The 19,456-nt window shown below is 36.6% G+C and overlaps 1 protein-coding gene across 19 annotated transcripts in view; it reads left to right on the top strand.

The window, feature by feature from the left end:
- KIAA1217 (KIAA1217 ortholog) overlaps positions 1 to 19,456 on the top strand; it is a 234,508-nt gene that overhangs the window by 153,113 nt on the left and 61,939 nt on the right. For 2 of the 19 annotated variants that reach the window (XM_087947734.1, XM_026675695.2), the window contains exon 1: positions 3,651 to 3,836. The exons of the other annotated variants lie outside the window; for them this stretch is intronic. The gene's annotated coding sequence lies outside the window, so the exon portion shown is untranslated. Of the gene's footprint in view, positions 1 to 3,650; positions 3,837 to 19,456 lie in introns of those variants that run through there. 19 annotated transcript variants of the gene reach the window in all.

Raw genomic sequence — 19,456 nt, 5'->3', positions numbered from 1 at the left:
AAGACCTATGACCTTCAATTCCCCGAATTCTCCACCTGACTGCAGAATACAGAGAGTTGAAGTCTCACAGGTTTTAAAGTTGTGAAAGTTGAGAAAGATTGTTCTGAGAATTCTTGTATTAGTAGAGACTGAACTGGATGACCATTACAATTTCTTCTAGGTTCTGTTTATCTCTTCTAATAAGGTTAAGCTAATATTTAACCTTTTTATCCTCACATAAATATATACAGCGATTCTAATATGCAGCGATTCTAATATGCTCCTCTTGTTGAAAGCCATTCTATTAAAGAAGCATCTGTGTGACATTTATTCTTATTATTTATGGAAACTTATTGGGTGATTTCGACCAGATGTTCTTTCTCAGTCCCATCTATCTCACAGGGGCTTGATAGTGAGAATTGCTTGAAGAGAATTCTCCATATAAAATTTCTTTATCTCTTAAAGAAGAGGCAAGAGTAAACTTTAATAACAAATGTGTTAAAGTTATATATGAACTAGAGTGCATGGTTCCACATCATGTCTTAATGTGATATGTAGATCAAAATGTTTTGAGGAAGAAGAGGGGAAAAAAGCTGCCTATACAAAAGAATCCAAACCCACAGTTCCTAGAAAACAAAGTTCCTAATAAAAGATGATGACACCCAAATTGCTGTTCAAAATCTATGAATGAGACAGGACAGTGGCTTAGTAGCAGATACTCTATATAATGGGTATTAAATGGACTTCCAGGTCTTCCTTGGCCCACAGGTAATTGCCATCTTTAGATATGGAGGTTTGCATGAGTCTTTTCCTAACTTCATTGGAGGAACTGAACTAGTTTTAGTGAAATACATATTTTTTTCAATTGGGGAGGGTGTAACAATAGATGCTTTATGAGTATTTATGCTTTTCTCTCCTATTATCAGGGGTGGGATTCTACCAGTTCACACCTATTTGCTAGAACCGGTTGTTAACATTCTAAGCAGTTCGGAGAACCGGTTGTTAGAAGAAATTACTGGGCTAATCCTGTAAGGAAAGCAGGAAGAAAACATTCTGGTGTTGCTTCCAGAAACTGCTTCTCTGTTAACCCTTATTACATTCTTGGCAGGACTAGACTTCCTGACTCAGGAACTTCTCTGGAGTTTTTCCCCCTCCTTTGCTGGTACTTTTCTTGTGTGGAGTGACCATTCAAAGTTACAATGGCACTGAAAAAAGTGATTTATGACTGTTTTTCACACTTACGATTGTTGTAGCATCCCCACAGTCATGAAAGGCCAGGCGGGGAGATGTGTGCCTCAATGTGAGTGATATTGAGTTGGCCACGGCCAGCCAGTAACATGACCACCAAGCCATGTCCACCCAGTCACATGACCACCAAGCCATGCCCACCACCTAAGCCACACCCACAAAACCGGTTGTTAAAAAAATTGAATCCCACCCCTGCCTATTATCATAGATTTTCTTTGGATCTCTGTATTGTAATGGGGGAAGCAGGTTGCTCATATAAAGTATATGTGAGGAGGACACAGTTGAACTGCTCGTGGTGGTAACTGTATTTCAGATGATCTTGCATCTTTTCATCAGCTTCTCACTAACTTCTTCCATAGCTCTTTGCCCTTCCACACACTTAGATCTATGTAATAGATAGTGTGGAAAAATACTTAGTTCTTCCTTACTTCTGTTGCTCATATAATCACTGAATTAGAAGAAAAGGAGTTTTTATAGGCCAGGTTATCAGAAATGCCACTTATCTTCTATGGATTTGGGCCATTGGGTAAGATTTTGAGTTCCTGCAATCAAATAGTGTCTACATTCTAATAGATAGGATGGAATGATACACTTTTTACGCTTTACTTCTGGAATGATATACTGACCATTATCCTGATGATGATCAGGATGCTATTGAAGACCTAGCTAGTCTCCCAGATTTTGGGGCAGGTTGATGGTTGAGCTCCTGTCGGAAAGATTATTTGATCATTTGTTGGTTTGTCTCCAGATTGCTTATGAACTCTTTCTCTTTTAAAAAATCTTATTTAAGACATTTTATACAGTTGCATATCTTAAAACCAATTTCTGGGCATCTGACAGCAATAAAAAAAAAATACTTGCAGCTAAAATAACTCCCTGCCCCCAAAACGAAAAACTGACATCACAACCAGAAATCCCTAATGCAACACATTATGTCCTCTTCCTACTGTCTCACCCTATCCTGGCACCTGTGAGACTAGAGAGATCTTGAATGATCTCCTGAAGGTTAAAAAGATGGAAGCCTGTTGGATCTCAGGCACAATAGTAATAGTAGTTTTTCTGTTGCAGCTCTAGTCTGTTGGACCAGGGCTGCAACAGAAAAAAAAAAACACATTTTCAAGGATCCACCAGGAGGCGGTGTTTTAAGGAAAAGGAACTTGAATGTGCATTTCTTGTCCACTCTGTTGGGCCAGGCAGGGAAAGGTCTCTTCAGGGAGAGGTTTTCCCAAAGATAACCTAGCCCTCAGCCAGGTAGGACTTTAAAGTAACAAGCACCTTAAATTACATTTGGAAAGAAATTGGGAGCAGTGCAACTCATGCAGAAGCGATATAACATGGGCAAAACTAGGAGCACCCAACACTCTGTGTGCCACTGTATTCTGAACCAAGCTTTCAAGCATCTTCAAAGGGAACCCATTTAGAGCTCATTACAGTGATCCAAATTGTATCATAATGTTTTGATTATTCTGGGATTGTTAAGTCAGGTGGTCCCTGCATTGATTGATTAATAAATCCTTGTTCCCTTAATGGACTTAGGGTCCAGACAGATTTGAAACAAGATTTTGAACTTAATCATGAGAATCCTTCCCATGGGAAAATGCTGTTGTTTTGAATTCTTAAGAGAAAACATGATTGGATAAGAATTTGAATATTGGACACTAGATGGAACCAGAAGGAAATAATTTAAATGTGACATCTCTTAAATTTCACCCTATTCCAAGGCAGAAAACTTTTATTTTAACACTTTAATGCAGTTGATATCATCTACAGAGAGATGTTGGTTAAACTGCAGCCAGATACCTTCACAGAAAGGCATGAAGGAAGTAAATAAGAACCAAAAGGGCAAGATGGAAAACTTGTTGCTGCTGTTGTTGTTAGGAGGAGGAAATCAATATAACCAGACAAATCCCTTGGATCAAGCTAGAGAGTTTTTCATAGTCTAGGATGGATCATAGCCACAACAAATGGAAGAACTATGATGCCAGTGACTTTAGAATTCCAATATGGAAGCTATATTTGGCAGGCAGAGCAGATATTTAAATAGTTAGAATAATGAAGTCTGGTAAGGCTGTGGTTTGTTAAAATGCACTTAAAAGGTCCCATATGTGCTTTGCATATCCTCCTACTAATAAAAGTTGGTTTACTTTAGGGGAAGATAATTAACACATGTTGCTTACTATACACTGGCTAAAGGAATTAAGCTCATCTTTCCCACTCTGTTGTCTGCTTTTGTGTGTGGGTTTATGTTTTGTTACTGAGAGGTTATGACAACATTGGCCTTACTGTATTTATAAACATCACATGTTTCTCTGCAATGGTTTACGGTGTCTGCCAAGCCGAACATATGGAAGAAACATTTTTTGTTAGTCCAGCATTGGTTTTGGTTATACGTATTTCCGGAACACAGAAAGGAAAAATACCTTCTAACTTTGTGCAGCGATAGCAAAAGTCTCTCAGTCATTCAGAGGAAGTTGCTCCCTTAACAGATTTTGTTATTTTTTTGGCTAAAACTCTTCTGCTAGCAGGACAACTGTAGTTCAGGTTTTGGCAGATATGAAGAACATAATTTAGATGCAAGACCATAAAAGGAGCAGACTAGAAGATGTAAGGTAAGAAGCTTCAGCAATTGACAGACTAAAATTTGCAGAGTAAATGATTTATCGATAAAAAATAGATTTAAAAATGCAATGGATGTAACTTTGGGGAAAGCAAAACATTAATTTTATTTAGAGGTATTGAAGGTGGAAGGTGAAATATTGAAGGTGAAATATAAGAGGTGAAATATTGTTTCTCAGATTCAGCAACTGTCAGAATATATAATCTGTTCTCATTCTCCGAAGTTATAAAATTCAAAAAATTCTGGTCTTCTCAAAAGTAATTATTTGAAACAAAACAGCAATCTTAAATTAGTAAAATGAAGAAGCATTGAACTTTTTGGAGTATAATCTACAGATTTCTCAGTGGTGTCTTTTTAAATAATTTATTAATCTTATCAGGATATAAAATGCAAAAGAAAATGAAAATAGTGGGAAAGGGGGGGAGGGAAGAGAAAGAAGGTCGGAGAAAGGGGAAAAAGAAAGAGAACATTGACTGTGGACTCTTTTTAGGGAAGTAGAATAAAATTGTAACATTTCAGCCTCAACTTTTTACATTTATATACTTAATAGGTATGAGCCTTTTCTTTAACAAAAAACTTATCTAATCAGCAAAACACAGAGTCAAAGTTTCATTTTCTTAATGGTGTCTTTTTAATGGATGAAGAAACAATCAAAAAAGGAGAAATTCTATTTTGCTTTAGTGTTTTATTTCACACATTGCTATGCTGCTCTTAATAAATTTTATGGAATAGGTGAAAACAAAATGAGAAATTTAAGTTGACTACAATATCAGTGTGGAAAGAAACATAAATTCTGCTTATGTTGGGCTTTTGAATTTGACTAATAATTCCTTTTATATCCACAGCTATAATAAAGGGTCAAAATCTTTTTCAGGTAGTTGTTACTATTGCATATGCACTCCTAAATTTAAAAAGGCAAAATTTTAAAAGAGAAAAAGATTCTCTATACATCCTGTGCAAATATAGAGATTTTTTTACTTTCTTAATGTTGGCATTTATTTTACTTTATTTTTTAATTTTGGAATCAGCAGGTGCCATCTGGTGGTTTGGTGGGTGTCATTGCATCTATGAATGATATATATATAAATCAGTGGGATGTGAAAATGACAGTGGGTAATGGTTCAGTTGTTTTCTTAATAATTATGCCATCAGCATAGAAATAATTATTCTTCTAATGATTTATTCTGTAAGATAAGTTTAGGTTCTGGATTTAAATATCTTCCCAAATCCTTCTTTAACAATGAAACCTATTTCTCTCTCCTCAAGATGTAGTCCTACAGCTTTGGATTAGAAGCTCTCATACTGACTTAACTAAGTGGAATATTATGTTGACAGTATTGTAGTCCACACACAGAATCCCTATTCCATAAAAGCAGGTACATATAGAAATGCTGCAGCTATTCAGCTATGGGAGGAATAGATTAATTACACGTCCCCCCAAATAAAAAATATTTCCCAACAGAGGACCCATTTTTTTTAGTTAAGGCCTGCTTATAAATACAGAACTGTTTTAGATGCACGTCCATGGAATAAAATAAAGATTTGTGTCATTCTTTTCAGATGAAGGTTCATTGTACTTTTTGTGGATATTATTTCTAATTAGAGAAAGATATTATTTCTAATTAGATGAATTAGCTTTATCATATTATATATTCATGCAAATCCATATTCAGGGATCATGAGTTCAAGGCCTTGATTTCCTATGTTCACAACTTACCATGATTTCGTGTTCCATATGCGTGGAGTCACTGTGAAATAAATAATCTTGATTTGTCTCCAGATTAGAAGTGTGTTTGATTTTTCTGTTAAATTTTGAAAATAATCTAGATTCTAGGCTTTGGTACCTATTGGGTAATCATGATAATTCTGGAATAAAAGTAGAGCAAATACAGGAGGAAAGAACAGGTAGGCCAGAGAGAGCAACTCAAAGATCAAATCATGATTTGGTTTAAAAATCTCAAGTAGAAAATGGAAATCCCAATCAAAGTCTTAAAATATTCATCTGCTACCAACTAGGAAGTTAGAATTATTTACTTTAACTGTAACTCTGCTTGCTTGCTTGCTTGCTTGCTTTACCTGTTCTCTGATTCTCTTTTTTCTTTGGGTCTCCTAACTGGAGCTATTAGTAGTTAGTAGAACCTCAGTTCTTTGTCATTCAAGCCATGTGTTTTGTAGATGAGTTGCCTTTTTCAAAGGAGATTTTCTAATCGAAGATGTAAAGATATAAATAATACTAATCTCCACCTGTAGTTGTTTTCTCAGTCTGTAGTCATTTACAAACATTGTGCTGACTGTAAGCCATGGTTTATAGCCACAGTGATGGAATTCATGCCTCATGCTAAGCTTTGAACTATATTAATCCCCATTGGCTTACAAATCACCATGGCTCAATACATTGTCAGAATTGAAGAGTGCAGAATAAAAGAATCATGTCTTTCCGAAGGGTGTATAAGAAGTCCTCAATTTACAACCAAAATTCAGACCATAATTTCTATTGCTAAGCAAGGAGATTGTTACATGACTCCCAGCACATCATCTAATTATTAAGTGAATCATACGATCATTAAACAAATTTGGCTTCCCCCATGAACTTTGCTTGTCAAAAACTGTCTGGGAAGATCACAAATGGTGACCTGACCTCAGGATGCTTCAGCCACATAAATAAATGGTTTCCAAGTGCCTGAATTTTGATTATGTGACTTTAAGGATGCCTCAACAATCCTAAGTGCAAGAACCAACTGCAAATCACTTTTTCCAGTACTATTGTAATTTCAAATAGTTGCTAAGTGAATGGTTAGAACTTGAGGACTATCTGTATGTCTGTCATAGGTATAAACCATTGGTAGCCCTGGACTACTTATTTTCTTTTAGTGAAGTGAAGAATGTGGGGGAGGGGAGAATGGGAATGAACATCAGGATTCTTATTTTAATTATAAAATTTGGCTGTCGCTATACAAAAGGTAAAAAAAAGTTGGGTGCAAGTTTTCATTTTTCTATTTGTTTCATAGTAACCTTTTCCATATTTTCATAATAGAAAATGTTTGATAATGCCATTCCATACTGAAAAGCTTGTGTTGCTCCTTGTTCTTGTTTTAATAAACTGCAAGCTGCTTTATAGCTTGATTTGGCTTTGGCATAATATGGAACCAAATATGCGAGAACAACTAACTCCCCCCATTCCAAATGCTGAGTTAGTACATTGGAGTGCCAGACAAGCATGGATTTATTTTGATTTGCAAGATCAGTTACTAATGTGATTTTCTTTCCCTCTTATTTCTTTTTCTAAAAAAAGAAATCAGAAGTCTGATGTGCTGTCTCTGTGGGGCTGAAAAAAGTTAATATTTTTCATAACTGCATATTTTGGAAGAAGTTCCTCTGAGATCTTTAGCCAAGAGGATGGAGGGTTATGGTTACGATTTTATAAAATCATGGGACTTATAGGTTGAAGATCATCAGCTCTCCAACAGTTTGTTTCAGGCAATGATGAAAAAACTGCAGGAATAAAAAACAGCTTTTTTATGAAGGAACTCTTTGATCAGAGTTCATAAGTTGGGTGGGAAAATGTACTAATAAAAGAAAGAACTTTTGTTATATAATCATCCAATTTATTTTCTACCCCATTCCTCTTCTCAGTTAGATTTCAAAGCATCTAATCCTAGTCTTTCTAAAAATACTTCATCCAAACACTTACTAACCTACCCCAACCCTTCTTAACATCATCAAATTTTGTGTGTTTTAATACTATTTTCTCATGCTAATATTCACATATGCAGATTATAGCATCTAGTAATCCTAGATACTTATGTCTCTTTTTTAGACACAAGCTAAATTGTTTATTGAGTTTTGCTTGTAAGCAGGGAACCCTCATAACATCAACCTGTATATGGAAATCTGCCTAAGACATATCTTTTTAAGAAAACCCTTTTGCTTGTTGGATATATTGAAGTGAGTACTTTTGGGTATCACTCCCACACTACAAAACACATTCCTTTTGAAATTGCTCTTGAACCCATTCTCTTTTTAGAAAGACATGCCCCTGGAAAATCTCTTTAAACAGAGAAAACTAAGGGAAACTATTATTCTGATTATTGAAACAAATAGACATTTGCCACGTAACTACTATTAAGAAATTTTGACAAAGTACCAAGATTTTTTCATGAGAAGATCAGATTTGTTACTCTTAAAATATAGGGTAGCTGGACATAAATATAGTGATATCTGAGAAGGAAACAGTGCTGCCCATGCCAATGTGCTAGTAGATACATACAGTAACCACCACGTTTCTTCCTATTTGAGATTTTCATTTTAAAAAATGCTGATGATGTTAAAAGGAAGGTGTCACACTGTGATGTAGCAGCAGTAACTCTTTCCCAAATAATGCCTTTGATTGCCAAATACATCCAATCAGTTTTCATAGAAAATAAAAATGAATGGTTGATTAAAAAACGGCATTTTGTTTGGAATGATATCTACCTGTCCAGAAAAAGACAAAGATAAGCAAGCTAGTCAGAAGCATTATGAAGTAGGGGGAGCAAGAGAAAGCAGTCACTACATTGGTTATGCCTCCCAGGGCTATTACTTTGTGAATTGGGGGTGGGGGGAGGCAAAATCCCATAATAGCCAGTCTTTAAAAACACCCTCAAGGTATTATCAGATTTTCAAATATGTTCGGGAATCCAGCATTGCAATTTTTAAAAGTTGAAAAGAAGAAGAAATTGAGACGGTAGAATCATCAAGACGGTAGTTTAAGAAGTGCTACTTCTTAAACTAATGAAATTAAAAATTTGGTTAACATTCCATTTTGTAAAAAAAAAAAAATCTACCAAAAAGAGTCACAAAGATGGGTCATTTGTTGGCATCTGAATGGGAAAACTCAAACTCCCACTTTATATATTGTTCTGGAGACCTGCCTGCACTAAAGGTGAAATAGATGGAAATTTCTTCTGTGCAGACCTTGTTTTACAATTTTTTTCTGGGGAGATTTCCCTGCCTTTGGTTAAGTTTGAGAAAATAAATAGAAATGGATCCGTCTTTTTCTCTTTTTAACTTTTATCACAGTTCACATCAAAATTATTTTGGAATACATATATATACCCATTTCTATAAATATCAGTATTTTTATACAAATAATATATTCTATGATTTTCACAATATTAAACAAGAGAATCTGTGCAGAACCTGACAGTGGTGGCTAAGCTTTTCCACATTGCGTGCCAAAAGTGTGTGTGCTCACGTGCCTGCACCCATGATGTAATGCGCATGCAATTCCCTCCATCCCCTGCACATGTGTGTGCAACCCCCCTGCGCTGCACGCCTCTGTGCATGCGCATGCAACCCCCTCTGCATGATGTGTGCCTCTGCACACACACACGCATGTCTCCCACTCACGCATCTCCCTCTGCGCATGCGCAGCAGTTACCCGACAATCAGCTGGCTGGCAGGGGGCGCGTGCTCATGCACAGTGGAGCTCTTCTGGGCAACCTCTCGCATGCCAATAGAAGTGGCTCTGCATGCCACTTCCAGCACGCATGCCATAGGTTCACCATCATGGACCTATGACTTCAGTTATGTACATAAACTCTGTAGTTCACATCTTTTGATTAAACTTTGTAGATCACAGAACGATGCACCACATTTTTCTGTTTTCCTCATTCATTCATATCCATTTATTTTGCAGAAACTGAGGTATTTTTGAATCAAAATATTTTTGATAATGGTAGTAGCCAAAGAGTTGGATAAGTTTACAGAACATATTTTTTCATAGTAAAATTCCAGCAAAATATATCTTGACTTTCATTATGTGTTCCTTATTTATTTATTTTATTTAAATAATTTAGATGCATTTATTTGTTCATAACACTTTTCAGCTACCCATTCATTGTAATTCCTGCCTGGTATATAAATGGGTTTAAATTATAAATTGCAGTCTATCAATTTAACCATACTAAAAATACTGGAGTTCTACAAAGTTTTAGTTCTCATCTTCAAAAGAAGATGAGGTTCCTGTGTACAATGTCTTTAGTAGCAACCCTTCTTTTGGGGATTGCTGCAGTAGCAACCATCTAGTTCTAGCAACATGCATCTGCTCTAGGGTGTTTAGGTGGATACTGTGTTTGTGCCCTAAAAGTGTGCTCACACTCAACCTTGGAGTACTGCATAGCCTTAGAAACTAATAGGAATAATAAAGCAGTGCAACGATCTAAAGGATCCTGAAGAACATTTGGCCCTCTGATCATTGCCAGAGAACATCTTCCATTTCTTTGTTAATGGTCATAGAAGCTGGGTGTTACTGCAAGTTGAAATTCTGAAGCAACTGAAAGACCACATGTCAGGGGCTCCCAATGAAAGGCCATGTAATGCATTGAGTGCTGCCTTCCCGAAAGTCCTGATATCATGTCCCTAAGCTCTGGAAGGAGATTCTCATTTAGATAAAATGGTCTGCAAATCTATAGGACCTTAAATATAAAATTCCCAGGAAATAATTCTGGATGTGAGCCTATGAGGATTGCACCAGATGAGAACCCTCTTTTGTATACAAGACATAAATCTATAGAACACCATTTCAGTGAAAGACCATAATTTAAAATAGTAGCTTGTAAAATCTCAAAAAGTTCAGCCATGCAATCTCTGCAATTAATTAAGCCACAGAGAACATTCAGTAATCTAAAGCTTAGCCCACACACCAAAAATAACACAGTCCAGCTAAAAACAAATTTGGAACAAGTGGCTCTCCAAAGTCATTTTGAAAAGCCAGACTGCTTAGGTCAGTTGTACTTCACGGGGAGCAGGGGTGGGAGGGAGAGTCCCACTTTTTGACCTCAAGAAATTGATCTTATGAGCAACTCAAAACAGTATGCAACTCAAGCAATGTTGAAACATACTGAAAAGCTCTTGACAACATAATTTAAAGAGCAAATATGAGACTTTGAAGAGGTGGCAAACATGGTATAGAGAGAGGTTGCCTTTGGGGTGTCAGGAGTTTTTTGTTGTTGTGTGTGTATTATTTTTTACTTATGTTCTTAATTTTTTTTTCTGTGAGCCACCCAAGATTATAAACACAACATGAACAGCTATGTAAGTCTTATAAATACATAAAGGAGTGTATTTTAAATAGCAGCCAAAAGCCTGGGCAAAAAGAAATTATAAGTCTGAGCTTAGCAGAGGAGAGTATACCTAAGAGGGGTGCCCCAAAGACTTTATTAGTGGGGAGACATAATCTTGGATTTCAAAAGTCCTTTGGTCTCTTATGAGTCTTTAATGCCTGAGATACTTGCAAAGACCTTAACTGAAGGCAAGATATATATTTTGCACACAGAAAGTTCCATTTTTATAATTAGAAGATTCCAGGCATGTTGTTATTCAGCTGATACACAGTCTACCTTCACACAGTGAAAGTAGACATGAAGAAATTAAATGTTGATTCCATGTTCAGTGAAAGCAGCATTCCTTGATTGCATCTTTAGGAACATTGACCTGTTCTTGTGATTAAATCATGTCCACCAAAGAAGCTTAGAGACTAAGGATAATTTTTGAGCTTTTGGTTCAAAACACTAAGAAATTATTCTTGAAAAGAGAATTGTGACACATTGGACACCAACAAAAATTGCCAAGAAAACTTATGGGTGTGTTCATTAAGTCTCCAGGAGTCAAACATGAGAGAGACTTTACTATAAGAATTCAAAGCAACATACCTGAGGTCACTCCTCATTTTTATTCTGAGATAGATTAACCTGAAAAGTGGTCAACTGTTTCATAAACTTCATGGTCAAAACAGAGATACTCAGTCTCAATCCAGTCCAGTGGCATTGTTCAGATCACCACAGGGTTGGTTATGCCATTGTATGTTACCAAGTATAATTTAGTTGGCTGATAGAAATTTGAAAATAATAGTGTCAGTGATGGAGTTATTCCAGGCTGCTTCTGTACTTAGAATGGGAAAAGCAGTACAATTTTCTTTATCTTCTGGCTGTCTTGATTCAACTATGATAAAGACCATCTACATGGAGAGAACAGTGGACTCCCAAGAATGACCTACCATCCAGATAATTTGTTGTAGCAGTTCCAAATTGACAATAACTTTCTGATTAGTTTTGGTTTCTCTCATCTTGCCAAAACGGAACTAACTATGTTAGAAAAGCTAAAAGTAGACACTTGGATGAAGCAGTAATTTCTAACTGTCTCCAGAGATCTTTTCAACCTTTCAGATATTTAAAAAAGAAAGAAAATCCAAATACAATCAACAACAACTTTGATGTGCTTGTTTTAAGGCAATTAACAATTAGTAGGCTGAAAGGACTTACATACAGCAGAGTAGATTAGACAAAAGCTGATATTGTCAATTTGGAAACATGGCTATGGCTTTTAAAAGAAACTTGAAGTACGCATTGTATGTGCGTAATACAGTAGCTGCTCATATTGACCATCCAAGTGTGTGTGGTTAGCATGGCAAGTAAAGTTTGTTGTGCTTGCATTATCTTCTCAATTATTTTGGAAAACTGTAGGCAACATTTTAAGATAGTTGTTCAAAACATATATAAATTTTTCTTTCACTCACAAAAAAAATAAAGCCCTCCAAAAAGTAAAAATAGATACAAAAGGAATGCAGGCAAGGATGACCCAACCCTGCCACTTACTTGGCCAGCCAGGGGTAGAATTATGCAGCCTGGTGCTGAGGAGATAGCACACATATACTTTGAACTAAATTACTCTCATGGTTGGCTAATTACCATGAGATACTTGTGGCTTTCGAAAACCCCAGACCAAAATGTCTTGTTTTTGTTTCTTAAACATGTTTGATTTAGTTTCAATGCAGCTGAACCCAGAAGGGCATTGGGGCTTCCTATACCACAAACAGAATTTCTTTAGCATGCCAAAGAAACTATTTTCACTGAAAACAAATTTTCTTCATGACAAGGCAAAGGAATAAAAAAAGAAAGGGAGCTATGGAGTGGAAGGAGGAATTGGCAAAGATCAGCAGTGGGCAAATATGAGACCTGCTCAAATTGATAGCACAAGTAGAAGGGACATTGCAGAGACAGAGGTCAAGTAAGATTTGAGAATCAAGGGGACAAAAGACAGCAAGAGGAGCAGGGTTTCTCTTTCAAACCCAGGATTATGAAGACGAGCTGTGCCATGAGACTGTTGTTACTCCATTCTGCTGATGTACATGCCTGACATCAACAGTCAACTAGAATTAACAGATTGCAAAATCTCAATACAATTTTTCTCATTTTTTTGGTTTTAATAACTGATGCTGAAATTTATTTTAATGGGGGGGTGTTGTTGTCGTCACTGCCTTTGGAGCATTCAAAAGAAATGCAAATATGAAACAGTATTTCAAATGGTATTGTGTTTATGATGGTGTGGAGTCAATGAGACTAGAATTTGTGCCCAGTTAACACACAGCAGAATTTGTGGTAAAAGAATTGTCTTGTCTCATAGCGATGAAGGAAATAGTTGACCAAAACAGTATCTGCGTAAGTGAGACTTGTAGGATGTATATGTTAGGAATTCCAGCGTGCATGCTTGGGCTGCATGTCTTAGAAGAACCTTCTCCAATATGTCACCCTCCCAGATGAGTGGAGGTTACAGCTCTCAGAATTACAAGATATGGAGGATACCAAACTGAAGATAGCTGTCTTGGACTCATATACAAATTGTAATTAATCTTTTATTGGGTTCTGGATCTTCAACATACATTTTGGCTTACAAATTGCCATATTTTTTTTTTGGAAATGCAAATTAAGAATGTTTAGAAATGCATGTCTTGAGAAGAAAATAAGTGTACTGAATTGCACATTCTTTATCTCTTAAGTTCCAAGTTCTCTAGGGAGAACATGGATAATTTTTTCCCTTTGTCATTTCTCCAACATTCCTTTAGTCTAGAAGTCCAATTTTGCAGGAAAACCTGCATTGATCATGAGGCATAGAAAAATGGGCCATATAGGCCTTTTTTCCCTTTCTAGTTCATTGAATGCACATCAATGTCAGAAAAGTTGAATCTAAGTACATAAAAACATCTGAGGTTTTCCCGTTAATAATCAGAGCCTGATTAGCAGTTTCACATGAATTTAGCCACAAGTGAATATAGAAGATCTGTTTCAATATTTCCAATTGGGAGAAATGTTGCATCCACATGTGCTGCCCAGATGTCCCCCTCTAACTCAGCACCGAGGTGGAACATTTAAGAATATCATTGCTCTCTATTAAGCTTTCTTAATACACACAATAATTTCCATCCATCTCCATAAGCAATCCCAGTGGGATATGTCAAGTTTTGTTATTTTTTTTTTAGTCATTTGTAAATGTAAACATCAAAACTACAATTATTGTACAACACGGAGAGTTTAACTGTACATTTGCACCCTGTGGGTGGTTTTGTTACAGCTCCTCTTTCTCCTCCTCTCTTCCTCCATGTTAATTTGCCACAGAAAATATTCACAGATCAATGTCTGTCTGGGTTGGCTGTGTGGTTTTAGTAAAATTGTGTAACTTCCCAGTTATTAGTTATGCTATGTTAACAGTGCAGATGCTATTGCAGTACAGGTGTCTTTAGATTTTTCAAAACCTGGATCACTTTAATTCCAGTAATTTTCCATCAGATCCTATTTAATTTTTTGATATATTTGCCCATTTTCTTCTGTTGTCTGTTGGAGTGACCAAAGAGCTATTAGGAATTATTGAAGATATAATCATTTCTCTGATAATTACATATATGGCCAAACCTACTCCCCAACCCCATCTAACAGATACAGTGGTGCTTTATTCATTATTATCTTTATTGTTTCATTCCCTATCACACTTTCTTTTCTCTTGTTAAGGAAAGTTAAAGTAAAAAAAAAAGTATACTGTAGTAGAAGGACATGTTGATATTCTAACATATTCTCAATGCATGCAAAGTTGTGTTTAGAATTCAACTGTATTCAATAACTGAACCTTCAGGGTAGAAAACTGGAGGTCTGAAACATGCATGCCAGGGGAGCTGCCCTTCCAGTTTCTGGCACTCCCATGCACATGAAGACCAGCTGGCCGGTGTGCGCATGCATTCCGGGGAACTGCTCTTTGGTTTCCAATGCGCACAAAGATCAGCTGGCCAACCGGCGCATGCACGCCAGGAGAGCTGCTCTTCCGGTTTCCGGCATTCCCATGCACGCGAAGACCAGCAGGTCCAACATTTTACAAATTGTTATTTTGCAATTAATCCCTAAGTTTTTCATTTGAAAACCAAATTAAATGTGAGACATGAAGCATATGAATGGATGAAAGCAGCTCAGTCAGCATCTACTTTAAGGGCCTGGATAGAATGGGGTGTAGAACCACTTCTGTCTTGTAGCAGGCAAGTTAGGTTCAGTTTTGCCATCCCACCACTGATCTCTCACCTAAGGAAATTACACCTTACTTTGCCTAAACTTATGGCAGCCTGGAGAGGAATGTTTAGCCTTTGTCCTTGTTCTATTTTTCTCCTTCAAAACAAATCTTTCCTAGTGTGAAAGTTACTGCAGTACACAATAGAGAAAAATGAGACAAAACAAACTCACTTTTATTTTTCCCAAACCAGAAAGATGCTACAATAAAGAGGTTTGTTCCCTATTATTGATCTTCCACTAAAAGTTGCATGCTTTAAAGTAAAACACAGTTAAAACTATATTTTACTTTACCCAGACAGTTCTTTCTTTATTCTTGAATCATAAACCTTTTATCTCTATCTCAGAAGCTTTCAGGCATTGCAAACTGATTAATTATAATTGCTACATAAAGTTTTATCCCTGTATTTTGATCAGTTATATTTTAATAATCTTCCCCTGATCCTCTTTGCTTAAAAACCTGGCTCTTCACTCAGGTTTTAGACACTGGACATTAGTGGAACCTGGTTTGGGTTTCTGCATTGTGAAATTTATTTTTAGCTGACAGCCACAATATTTGTAAAAGAAGATAAATAAGTAAATCAATAAAATGTCACAGTCTCCAGAACATAATAGCATTCAGACAAATTAACCATAAATTGCTTAAAGAACACTGAGCTCACATTAGGCTAAACTTGAGCTGAATGGTTTGATGAAATTCCTATTTGAGTTCCTGATGCTGAGGATTAGTTAGGTGCACGTTTAAGATGGCCTACACTAGGGGTCGGCAACCAGAAGCTCTGGAGCCACATGTGGCTCTTTCATCCCTCTGCTGCAGCTCCCTATTGCCAGTTGGCTCCACAATAGATGGGGTTTTCGGTTAGGACCAGGAGAGGAAAAAGGATGTGGCACTAGAGAGAGACTCTATGGTGGGGGAACCGGACTTCAGTCGGCAGAGGAAAAAGGACACCACGCAAGGAGGAGACTCTATGGTGGGGGGACCGGACTTCTGGTCAGCTCCAGAATTCTTCTGGTTAGGACCTTTGTGGCTCTTTGAGTGTTTTAAGATTGCCGACCCCTAGCCTACACAGTTGTGGCTGTTTCCAAACTCTGCTTGAAATTTGAATATAGTTTCACACAATGCTTTTTTCTCGTGCTGCTTTTCTTCATTCCACATTTTCTTTTCAGGGTTTCTATCACCATATCTTTCTTGATTAGATGCAACTTGTGCTTCATTTTAGCTTTTTCCAGCTAATGGCTTTTCTTTAGTTAACTAAGATTTTGCTGAGATTCATTTTCAGAAATCGAGCTCATTTGATCAGTGTAAGTTTTATTAAGCAGGTCATGTATGGAATGTTTTACTATTAATTCATGCACAACTTACAGTTCAGTAGCACACAAATTTCTATTCTGCCTGGGTCAAGTACTACATTAATAGCATCACATTTCTAAAATAAACGTATCATGTGATTTGGCTTTACTTCATGAAATGACATCCATTGCCTAATCAGTATCCTGGCAGAGGTCTCTTTATCTAGAGGGAGGTGCCCTAAAATACATACTGGCTATAACTCCCTAATGGCCACAGATTCAGGAGGCACAGGCTAGTAACATTACTATATTCAGAATCCAAAAGAATAAAGCAAAGATAGGAAAAAAGAACCCTGATCTTCTATCATCAATAGAATCACCCTCAACCTCTTCCCAACATAAATGTGCAGGTTGAAAAACACTGGCCTGGAGTTTTGTTGCCAGATCAGGTAGAGCGACATATCTAGTGTGCACTCTACTAAGGAACAGGTTACGGCTGCACAAAAACCTTACACGAGAGATCCGGATGCTTTAGCAACTTATAGAATTTTTAATCCCTCTACTTACCCAACATTGAATGGAATGTCAGGTTCATGTGCTGTATCAATTGTTATTATTTCATTTCCCTGCTGAATAGTAGGGATTATTATTATTTCATTTCCCTGCTGAAAGAGGCATGAATAACAATAGCATCTACTGCAGTACTGCTGCTTTTTAAGAGAAGGCGGTAATTCATGATCCACCATTACTGTTTTCATTTTGTTCTTCGTCTCCAAAGTGTTCAGAACAAAGCAGCACTCAACACTTCATCTACTTCTGAAACCATTCAGTAAGCTAGTTTTGTATCATAAATGACTGCCTCAATGGGGGGTTTTTCTCCAGACTTCTCTTTTCCTCCTACAGAGAAAAGAATGGGATGACAGTATTTCACACTACAGAGATAATTTTTCATTGAGAAAATCGCTACTGACTCGCTTCCTAAAGATGGAAAGCAAAAGGGAAAATGTTATTTAAATGTGTTTCATTCAACAGTTTTTATTTATTTAGTTCAGTTTCTGTGTTGCTAAATTCTATAAACTCTTAGCAACTTAAAGAGTGTTAAAATATAGAATGAAAAACATCTAACATCAACCAATATATCATATTTACACTGTTCCCTAGAGTAAGCTAAATATCCATAGTTCTAAATGCATGAGTTTCTGCAGCTGGATTTTTTTCAAGAAATGGATCTTTAGCAAAACAAAAACAAAAAACCCTTTTTTGCTGTTCATATTTGGTCAACAGATTCAGTATGGAGAATTTTCCTAGGTACTCAGTTCCTGAGCCACGAAAGGCTTTGAAGGTGACTAGGAACACCTTGGATGCTTATGATCTTGTCTGAAGCTGACAGAGAAGGTCTAACAGACGGAGAGTCTGCAGAATTAGCCATCAGACACCTGCTGCCATTCCAGAAGAGACAGACGGGGCAGTTGAAATTTGATTCGGATCATGAAGGGTCAAAGCTTGGCAAGGCGCCTCACCCAAGAACACCCATCAGCTACAAAGCAGTGAGCAAAGGAAATCTGTGTGACTCTGTGAAATGAGGGAGAAACAATCAATTCACATCAACATTGAAGCTATATAAAAGCAATCTACAGGGCCTTGCCCTTTTGTTAAAAACAACCTAGCAATTCTAGGTTTGCATTCCTGTCACTCTTGCTCCTAACCCTATATTTGGACCCTTAGCTTATGGAATTTTGTGGCTCCAATCTTGGGCAGTAAAGCACCACTCTTATGGCTGTGAATCTGAATCTGCTTGCTTTCAGTTGCTCCCAACTGAACTTAAAAACAAATGCTCTCTATCTAATTGCTCACCATGTTCCTGCAATGAATGGGTCTATGAATGAATGTTGGTCTCAGATTTACATCAATAATGATTATTATTTGTATTTAATTATTCTTCTACATCAGTGATTAATACTCATTAAAACTTTTTAAATGTTATAGAAAGATTTATGCTTATATTGTCAAATTTTTATGTGGAATATTCATTTCCTGTTTATAATTTTTTTTATCCAAGTATGCTAATTCTAATAGTGTACATGGTTGTTTCACTTATTTGCTTTGTTTACTTGCACCATATATGTATATTTAATCTTACTATATCTTTCCTTCTGTCTTTGATAAAACGTGGATAAAATCTTATTCCCAACTTGTGATAGGAAGTTTGTAATACAACAGAAAAGTCTTTAAATCCTGTAATTGACCAGCTGTCAGTTTTTTGTTGGTTGACATAAGGTATTGAATGGTAGTATGAAGCTTATTAGCAGGTGATGCAACTCCCAAAGTATCAGCAAATTTTGATGTACATGTCCATGCATGGGCAACTGAGGGTTCCCAAAAGTTTTCAAAGGGCAGCCCCATATAAAGAGCATTGCAGTAGACTAGCTTCAAGGTGTTTAGGGCATATTTTAATCCTCACATGTCTTGATATATAGTCTTTCATGTAATATTTGTACGTTCAAAATTAGAATAGTGATTTTGTCTCTAGTTTCTCCTTATGGTTCCCCTTGCAAGACTAGAGGAGGGTAAAGTTTAAAAAAAGAGTAAATTAAATTTAAAGGTAAAACAAAATCAGTGGAATCAGTATCCATTTGGATCAAATTCAAACACAACAGGACAGTATAATCTAGGTTATGAAGAGAGCTGCTATAAATACAATCCCTATTATATTCTTTGCCTGAAAATTGTATGATGATGTATGATTTCACAATGAACAAATTAATTCAGATTTCAAAAACAACAATGTAACAAAAACAACAGGAACAATAAAACTCAGATGAAGAAATAAAAGACAAACTGCCACTACTAACACCACTAGGAATTTGGAAAGCAGTACAAAACGGCAGTGAAGGCCAAGCAAGTTATTTTCTATTATTTGGTTGTGTTTTTAGGCATTGATTTGAGCAGAATGGGTAAG

The sequence above is a fragment of the Notechis scutatus genome, chromosome Z (assembly GCF_049901735.1).
Source record: "Notechis scutatus isolate UNSWTSFEM ecotype Mainland chromosome Z, rNotScu1.2, whole genome shotgun sequence".
Lineage (NCBI taxonomy): Eukaryota > Metazoa > Chordata > Lepidosauria > Squamata > Elapidae > Notechis > Notechis scutatus.
This window is presented reverse-complemented; position numbering and strand designations above follow the sequence as displayed.